This window comes from Alligator sinensis, unplaced genomic scaffold (assembly GCF_000455745.1).
Source record: "Alligator sinensis unplaced genomic scaffold, ASM45574v1 scaffold148_1, whole genome shotgun sequence".
NCBI classification, from domain to species: domain Eukaryota; kingdom Metazoa; phylum Chordata; order Crocodylia; family Alligatoridae; genus Alligator; species Alligator sinensis.
Genome location: NW_005842407.1, coordinates 1,009,348 through 1,018,782, shown reverse-complemented (window position 1 = coordinate 1,018,782; position 9,435 = coordinate 1,009,348). Strand labels below are relative to the sequence as shown.

General features: G+C 47.0%; 1 protein-coding gene across 1 annotated transcript in view; it reads left to right on the top strand.

The window, feature by feature from the left end:
• Positions 1-8,704: 8,704 nt before the first annotated feature.
• Positions 8,705-9,435, top strand: part of LOC102381078 (killer cell lectin-like receptor subfamily B member 1B allele B) — a 21,287-nt gene continuing 20,556 nt past the window's right edge. Inside the window, exon 1 of the mRNA XM_025211470.1 lies at positions 8,705-8,741. The gene's annotated coding sequence lies outside the window, so the exon portion shown is untranslated. The remainder of the gene's footprint in view (positions 8,742-9,435) is intronic.

The following is a 9,435-nucleotide window of genomic DNA, read 5'->3' as shown; positions in this document are numbered from 1 at the left end:
TGAGGTCCCTTCCGACCCTAACATCTATGAATCTATGAATCAAGGACAAGTGCAAAGTGCTGCCCCTGGGCAAAAAGAACCACCCACACACTTACAGGCTGGGGAATGACTTTCTCAGCAGCACAGCAGTGGAAAGGGATCTTAGAGTCATAGTTGACTCCAAGATGAATGTTAGTCGTCAATGTGACAAAGTGATCAAAGGCTAACCACACTTTATCATGCATTAGCAGATGCATGACGAACAGGTCCAGGGAGGTGATGCTTCCCCTCTATGCGGCACTGGTCAGGCTGCAGGTGGAGTACTGCATCCAGTTTTGGGCACTGCACCTCAAGAGAGATGAGGAGAATCTTGAGAGGGTTTAGAGGAGGCCACTCGTATGGTCAGAGGCCTGCAGGCAAGGCCCTATGAGGAGAGACTGAGGGACCTAGATTTCTGCAGCCTTCGCAAGAGAAGATTGAGAGGTGATCTTGTGACTGCCCATACATTCATCAGGGGAGGGCAGCAGGAAATAGGAGATGCTGTATTTACTAGGGCACCCCCTGGAGTAACTAGGAACAATGGCCACAAATGGATGGAGAGCAGATTTAGTTTAGACATTAGAAAGAACTTCTTCACAGTAAGAGTTGCCAGAATCTGGAATAGGCTTCCAAGGGAGGTGGTGCTTTCCTCTACCTTGGGAGTTGTCAAGAGGGGACTGGAGAAGCACCTAGCTGGGGTCATCTGACTCCAGCACTCTTGCCTGCCCAGGGCAGGGGGTCAGACTCAATGATCTACTGAGGTCCCTTCCGACCCTAACATCTATGAATCTATGAAATAAAACTGGCTTCACAAGGGCACCAAGGGGCCATTCATTAAGTCAAGAAGAAGGTGCTCTTCCTTATCATATAATCCTGTAGTTATATAAAATAATAAACCAGGATGCACAAGATCAGAGTTCAGTATTCCTTTTTTTCTGATTCAGAGTAGGGAATGGATCCCAGATGTCTTTCCCCAAGTGAGTGGCCTAACAATCAGGCTAGAGAGCCACTTGCACAGCATTACACTTTCAAATCTTTCTGCTGTTTTTTACTGCTAGGTGAGAAATTGTTTCAGCAGCAGGTGTATAAAATTGTATTACCACAAGCCTTTGCCTTGCTTCCTTTCTACTAAGAATGTGAAGCAAAAGAAGTGATTGCAGGCAGAGGTACCATTGCAGATGGAGGAAAAATATAGACCGCCTTGCCCTCTGAGTTTAATAAGTGTAATTAGCAGGGTGCAACTGCTTTCAGGGTCACATTTAATTCTGAGCCATGTGTTAACCACCATCTTGCTATATGTATGTGGCTGAGCAGCTTTGCAAAGTCATTGACTATTTTGGTGACAATAACTGCATCTAAAACTTATGCCTCTAGACCACCTGGTACCATGCAGTTCTTGTTTTCCTGGGGCTGCACTGTACTTTCCTCTCCAGATGTTCTAAGCTCCAGATGTCTGAGTTATGTCTTAAATGTTTGGTAAATAAAATGGACCTTGATACAAGGACCTTAATGCCCACCTGCACCATTTAACAGGGCCAGAGAAGCTTTTGTGAGCAAGGCCCCAGTGTAAGGGCCAGGACCCCTTCCCTAGCAGGCCAATGGCCACCTTGCTGAGCTGTATGCCAGCTGGCTTCATAGTTTCATAGTCATTGGAGGCTGGAAGGGACCTTACGGATCATCAGGTCCAGCCCCCCTGCACTTGGGGAGGAAAGACTGCTGGGATCAAATGACCCCAGCAAGATGGGTATCAAGATGCTTTTTGAAGATTGCCAGCATGGGTGACTGTACCACCTCTTGGGGGAACCTGTTTACAACCCTCGGCACTCGGCTTGTAAAGAAGTTTTTCCTTAAGTCTAGCCTTAAGTGATCTTCAGTCAGTTTGTGCCCATTATTTCTTGTCCTCCCCTGGGGGTCCTTGGTGAATAGATGCTCCCCTAGGCCCTGATGTAAGCCCCTGATATACTTATAGGCTGCCACCATGTCCCACCTGAGTCTTCTCTCCTCCAGACTGAACAATGCCAAGTCCCTCAGCCTCTCCTCATATGTCTTGGTCTCCAGGCCTCTAATCATGTGTGTCTCCCTCCTTTGGACTCTCTCAAGTTTCTCCACATCCTTCCTGAAGTGCGACACCCAAAACTGGACGCAGTACTCCAGCTGCGGTCTCAGCTGAGTAGAGTGGGAGGATGCTTCAATGGATGCATATCAGTGTTTGATTAGCTCTGCCAGCTATGGCATCACATTGGTGCTTCATGTTCATTTTGTTGTCAGTCATGACATCCAGGTCTTGTTCAATTGTGATGCTGGCAAGAATACCACTGCCGAGCCTGTGTTGTGGATTATTTCTCCCCAGATGGAGCACTTTACATTTCTGCATATTAAATGTTATCAGGTTAAGATCTGCCCACCTTGCAAGCCTGTCTAGCTCAGCCCGTATTGCCAGCCTGTCTTCAAGCATGACCACGCTCCCCCATAGTTTGGTGTTGTCAGGGAACTTTGCCAGATTGGTTATAATACCTGAATCCAAATCGTTGATGAACATGTTGAAGAGCACTAGTTTGAATACTGAACCCTGAGGGATGCCACTGCTCACCTTCTGCCATGATGACTCGGTTCCATCAATCAATACCCTTTGGGTCCTACCACCGAGCCAGTTACCACTTCTTCCTCCTGACCCTACCTACGTCCCTTTCATGACAACTTCAAAAGTAGTGGCAAAGAAAAGCTTGGCTAATGCCTGACCCGTGGCATATGCGACACGTAGCGGGAATACAGGGGGGCATATGCTCTCCCTGAGATTGGCCGTTGCCAGCTTCTGCGGTGGTCACCACCTGCCCCGCTCCCCCCGCCACCACTGACAGTGCAGATGGTGACTGCGCCCGCCCCCCACCCTGCTGCCAACACCACCACGGCTGCCTGCGGGCAGTCTCTGCTTGGCCTGCCCTCACCACCAACATCACCGCAGCCACCTGTGGGTGGTCCCCGCTCACCAGTGCGCTGCCACCTGCTGGTGGTTGCTGTGCCCCCCCCTGCCTCCAGAGGCACGCGTCGTTCATGACCTGTGGCATGGTGGTTAGAGTGCTATGCTACAGAGAAACCCAGGTTTATAGCCTCTTCTGGGTGAGGGGGCCATAGCACCAAGGTGTCTAGCCTTCTGGAGAGATTCCCTAGCCACTCATATATTGGAGGCAAAAGATGGGGTAGCCTTGTTCCTTCTCTGTCATGGTGCATACTGTCCCTCTAGTCAGTACCATGTTCTGGCCAACTACATTTTCAGGGCTTTGGAAGCTTCTAAGCATCCACAAGGGACACATACACATAGGCATGTGCCTAGCCAACTGCACATCCCCAGTCTGTCCCTTAACAGAACAGGAAGAAATGAAATGACTCCCCCTTTCTGCCTGAAGGACTATTAGGAGAAACAAGTGTAAGAAAATAGTCTACATGGAGGGGAAAAGTCTTCCCTTTATAAAAGATGGTAGCAACTTGGCCTTACAAATTGGCAGGTGTCCCTGCTGACAGCAATCTCTCAGGGGCCAAAAAAAATGTGAAATGAAATAGAATAAAATGCTGTCTTTCTTGGGAATGCAGCAGAGATTGAAATGTGTTCTGCACGGTTCTGAGATCACAGAGGCAGGAAGCTAAAGGTTACTATTCACAATTACATGGGATTTGGCCACTGTTTTTGACGTCTTTGTGGTATAACATTTCCAGGGGAGTTGTGGTGGTGACCTACAAACACCATCACAGGAAATAAGCTATTTATAATCACTGTCCTAAAAAAACATCTCTCTCTCCTTCTGATCTTTTGGAGATCAACAAATGTTGCTGTAGCATTCAGTGAGCCAGGCCAAGGAGGTAACTGAGTCAATGTTGTTATTTGACCCTGTTAGTGCTCTTAGGGGTTTGGGTGTCACACATCATGCCAGGCTTGTTTATTTGGATGCTCTGTGTTCATGCTGTAAGAATACCATCCAACAGCCGATGCCCCTAATGAGCTCAGTGTTACAAGAAAGAGACTATGGTGACTCCCAGTGTCTTGAACTAGTCATAAGAAAGACTCCACCCTTCCCTCAGGCTAATCCCCAGGGAGGTAGACACTTCCCTCGATTGAGGAGTTAGCTGTGAGTTGTTCCCTGGTAGTTGGGCCTCTAAGCTAGTCCTTTCTCATAAAATATGGTGGCAGCAGAAGTAGCTTTGCCTAGTAGCCTAGTGTTTGGGGCACTCGTATAAGAGACCCAAATTAAACTCTCCTCTCCTCAAGGGACCTGAAGCCCTGGTACTGCTATACTATATTCCTACCACCTGGGAGGGGGGAAGAGGATGGAGTGTGCCTTCACCCCAACTTCTGTATAGCTGACAGGGCTCCCAGCCACAGGGGAGACCCTGCTACATGATGACTCTGAAAGTCTTGCTAAGCTGAGGCCTACGCACAAACGTTAAAATACAAATACTGATGCTTATTGCATAAGGCAAGAGGATACGAGTTTGCAGCTAGGCCATCTGAGAAAGAAATAATAAGGTATCACTTCCAGCTTATTTTACTATATTTATGATGGTTTTAAGCAGGTTCCTAATTGCCTGGTATGTAATAATGGGAAACGTCTATCCTTGATTAACTAGTATGGTAAATATTTCTCTTAACTCATGTTATGTGCAGGAAGAGTCAGTCTCCATATGTGATAGTTGTGTCCTCCGGATTTATTTCTTTTTTGCTGTTTCCTCCTGATTTACTTTTCTTTTGTCTTGTGGTTCCCTTGATTTTCCAAGGCCACTCTTCAAAACCTTGTATTTCCCCTGATTGTTAATTAGTTCCTTGAAATGTTACCAGCTTAGTAGTAATTTATTCTAATTGAAACTTTCTGATAACCAATAATGAGCAGTTTGATTAACAGGATGTTCCTGTCAGTTATTGCTTGGGAGTTGGGACTCACTCTTGATTTACACAACTACAAGAATGCTTTGAAGATGTTGAGCTAAAAGGTATAAGAGGAGGAACAAAACAGCTAATAAGGCGCCTGCTTCAAGAATGAAAGATCTCTCTGACAAGGACCACTGCTGCACCGTGGCCATCTCAAAAAGCTGAAAGAAACAGTCTCTTTTGTTGCCTGCTTAGTGAGAAATTATCACATTATAGCTAAATACTGGACTTGGCTTTGGTGTGGGCTCATTTAACCTTGAGTACTTTTAGTAAATAAAGTCTTTCTGTCATTTATCGAATGGGATGTTGTGTCAGTACTCTGACACCAGTCCAGGACCCCATGTTTGTATTTGCTAACACTACATGTGCAAATTAAAGTTCAGTAGCAACTAGCTATAAAGTCAGTACACACATCTTTGAGGTCTAACTTTATACCTGGTTGGAGCTTTTTATCATTTGATAGCTACTTTGCACATGCAACTGGTCTTACACTAATTGTGCAATTACCCAGTTAATTGGGCGATACTTGTAACATAGAGAGGGGGGCCCAGGACAGATATTGCTCACTGCATCCAATAGTTTGGTTTATCCTCATTGTTCACTGTAAGGTCCTAGGTGGTTTTTACTGCAAATCCTGCTCAGAAGAAAGAATGTTCTATTTCCATATAGGCTTTTCTATGCAGCCATTACAATACGATCTGAGAGTCTCACACATTAGTGAATTTATCTTCACAAAAGTTCTGTGACTTGATGAAGATTATATTGTCCTCAATTTCTATATAGGGAACTGAGGGACAAAGTTAAGCATAAAAATTATGCCCTGATATTGGCAGCCTACTCTTAGAGGCCTAGGACCCAATTTTTCAGCATACTTAGTGTTACGTAGCATTGATCAATTTAAGCACATCTGATGTGTAGTCATGGAATCATTGATCATTTAGTCTAACTTCCTGAATAGATACAGGCCTCACTCTTCCTAAATTATCCTAAACAGACATCTATCCAGCCTCCCCTTAAAACTCTTGAATAAAAGTGATTCTACAACTTCCCTGAGAAGCTTATTCTGCTGTCTGGTTACTCTCTTTACAGTTAGGAACCTTTCCCTGAAATTTAAATGAAATCTGCTGTGCTGAAGTTAAACCCATTGTCATGTGTCCAGTCCTCTGTAGCAGTGGAAAATGATGTTTTTCTACCTTTTCTGACAGCCTTTCAAACATTGGAAAATTGCCAGTCATGGTTCTCCTTTTCTCCAAATGAAATATACTTAGTTCCTTCAACCATACCATGAAACTGTTGTTTCTCTTCCTGAAATCCCTGACTTCAATCGATATACATTTTTTCAACTTCAACCATAACTATGATGGGTTTCCCACAACTAGCATCCTCCTTTACTACAGAACCACACTTATTTTGCAGGTGTGTCCCTAGAAGAGTCCTATCCTGTGTGCTGAGGGAGGCAGAGGTCCTATGGAGAAAATGCGTTCCCATAATTAAAGTTAGCATTGTAATGCATATTCTACAAAGGGGCTAAACTGAGGCTGCCCAGGCTACTGGTGCTTGCTAGATCTCAATTGATCACTGGCCAATTAACCAATTAGGACTTTTCTGAACTGACTTCTTTTATCACATGATTTATCAAATGATGGGGGGAAAGTTTGGACAACCTGGAGACAGCAAGCATAACCCCACACATCACACCCTCTTACTAGACAGCCAGACGTTCACTTTCCGTACTTCCTCCATAAACTTATCTCAGCTGCTTTAATCTTCTTTCATAACCAAGCCAGTTTTGAAGCTCTGCTTTATTCCCCTGCTGCTAAATATGGTTCTCTCCAATATCCACCTGGTTTAGGAGGGAGGTTTTTCTTATTATTTCCCACGCATCTGCTCGGTGGGGGTAGTACAGGACTCTGGAGCTTCTAAGTTGCTTTTCACAAAGCACTGCAGGCATACCTATTCCTAGACCAGCAGCTCCCAAACTCTGACAAATTGTGCACCATCAATTTAAAACAATACATCCGTAAGTACCACCAGCACATTTTTCAGTTCAACCTTAAGGACCACCAGCAAATTTTTGTCATATAAAGTAATTATAATGAGTCTGTTAATGCATACTGCTGACAGGTTGTCTGCGTACCACTGGTGGTACACATACCGCAGATTGGGGACCACTGTCCTAGACTATCTCTGACCAATGCTCTTCTTGAAAACCTGGAATGATGGAGATTGCACAGCTTCCCCAGGCAGTCTGTTCCACTGCCTCACTTTTCTAACCGGGAAGAAGTTTATCCCAATAGCCAATCCAAAACTGAAATCTACTCTATTGTGCCTTCAGGCCATTGTCCTTATTTTCCTGGGACTCTGGTTTATAAAGAAGGGTGCTTGAGTACTACCAAGTGGCAGGAAAAGTTAGCTTATCAGAAGTGGGTATGGGAATTCCCTTGGGAATTCATTGTAGCTCTCAGGCTGTCAAAAAATACATAGCGGCCAAGTAATGTGTAGGGTATGGTCCTGCTCATAGATTCATAGATGTTAGGGGTTGGAAGGGACCTTACAAGATCATTGGGTCCAGCCTCCTGCACTTAGGCAGGAAAGATTGCTGGGTTAGATGACCCTAGCAAGACGGGGCATGTGTAGATGAAACAGGGGCCCTAAATTGAAGCAGTGGGTTTTTAAAAACACTGCTTCAATTTAGAGCCCTTTAACCCCCCATGTGGTGCACACCCTGGCTTGCCTGCCTCTCCAGCGGCAGGGAGGGGAGGGCAAGCTGCTGGCAGGCGGAGCAGTCTGTGGGCTGCGAGGGGGGCGGAGGGCTGGTTCTTCCCTCTGTGGCAGTGGCGCCCCCGACCTGCGGCATCTGCCTGCAGGCACCCAGCTCAAGCAGTCCCAGGGGAAGTACCAAGCCCCTGCACAGCTCATGCATGCAGGCAGGCTCCAGGGGGGGAAAAAGTTCAGGCTCACCACTTTTCTTGGGCAAAGCCTGCCTTCCCAGGCTGCTGCAGGTCTTCCTGCAGAGCCCCTGAGCTGCATGGAGCCTGGTGATTTGCTCTGCAGCTGTAGGGGCAGCAAACTAAAACGCCCTGGAGGAGTTTTGGTTTGCTGCACGCCAAGTCATTTAAGGCGCATTACACTGCCGAATTCCATACATCGGCTGGAATTAATGTGCAATACGCTGCTGACCCATACAAACACGGACACCTTTAAAGCAGTGCAAAAGGATTTAGCTTGCTTTAGGTGTCGTGCACACATGCCTGTCTTTTCATCTACACACTTTGTGAAGATCGCCAGGGTAGCTGATTGTACCACCTCTGGGGCGAGTCTGTTCCAGACCCCCAGCACTCGACTTGTAAAGAAGTTTTTCCTTATGCCCAATTGTAACAGGGCACCAGATACAGTGCCTGTTATGGGGCAAAAGGGGATGTGCCATCACAAGCAAAGAAAACTTACCCGCACAGATGGGCTAAGTTTTGCCTCTTTAAATTTAGGCACCCAGCAGGGCTTCCCTCAGTTCTACATCAAAGCAAAAATGGCAGAAGAATTTTGTTACAGGTGCTTTCTTTTTAGATCTTGTTGCGTGAGCCCAGCTGATGGAGTTTCCCTTAGCAGAGCAGGCAAGCTCTTTAGGGGTGGAGTCTGTTCTCTTTCTATCTGTAAATGTTGATTCCCTGCCAGCCTCTTTGAGTTTGGATGATATACACCTAATCATGTGGAGAAACCAGGAGCATTAATAAATTCCCTCTGGTAAAACACTGTGAAGCCCTCAGGGGAAGGTGCTTGAGAAGTCTGTCATAGACTGATAGAATTGGTAGGGACCTCCTCTAAGCCAACACCCTGCCCAGATGCAGGATGCACTATTGCCATACTCTCCCAGACAGCTGCATATTAGGGCTGTGCGAAGCTTTGGGTGGTGATTCGATTCAGGGGAGATTCAGCCCAATTCAGTGGCTGAATCTCTGAATCTGAATTGAATCAGGGGACCAATTTAAAGGTCTGAATCAATTCAAAGCTCTCCGAATCTTCGGAAAAGATTTGGAGAGCTTTGATGATTCGGGCGGTCCCTGGTGGCTGCAGCAAGGAGCTGCAGCCAGACTCAGCTGGTAAGTACTAGGGGTGGGGGAGGGGGAGCTGGGGGAGGAGACCATGGGGGGACCCTTGCCCCCCCGCTCCCTCAGTGCCCCTCATGGCTGCCCTCACCCACCCCTGCTCCCTGTACTTTAAAAAAAAGCCCCAGTGCTCTCCAGGTGCTGCTGGGGAAAGGGCAATCTCTGCTGCCCACACTGCCCCACGCTGCATGGGGGGCTCTGCCATGAGCCCCCCCGACCCTCCCCCCTTGCTCTCCCAGCCCCCGCATGGGTGCCCCGCCTGATGCGGCTCCAGCCCTTTAATAAAAAAAAAGCTGAGAAAAGCCCTGGGACTTACCAGTCCTGCGTGGCCTCAGGGGTTCGGGGGCTCGTGCAGTGCCCTCCATGTGGCACGGGGCAGTGGGGCTTGCCCCCCAC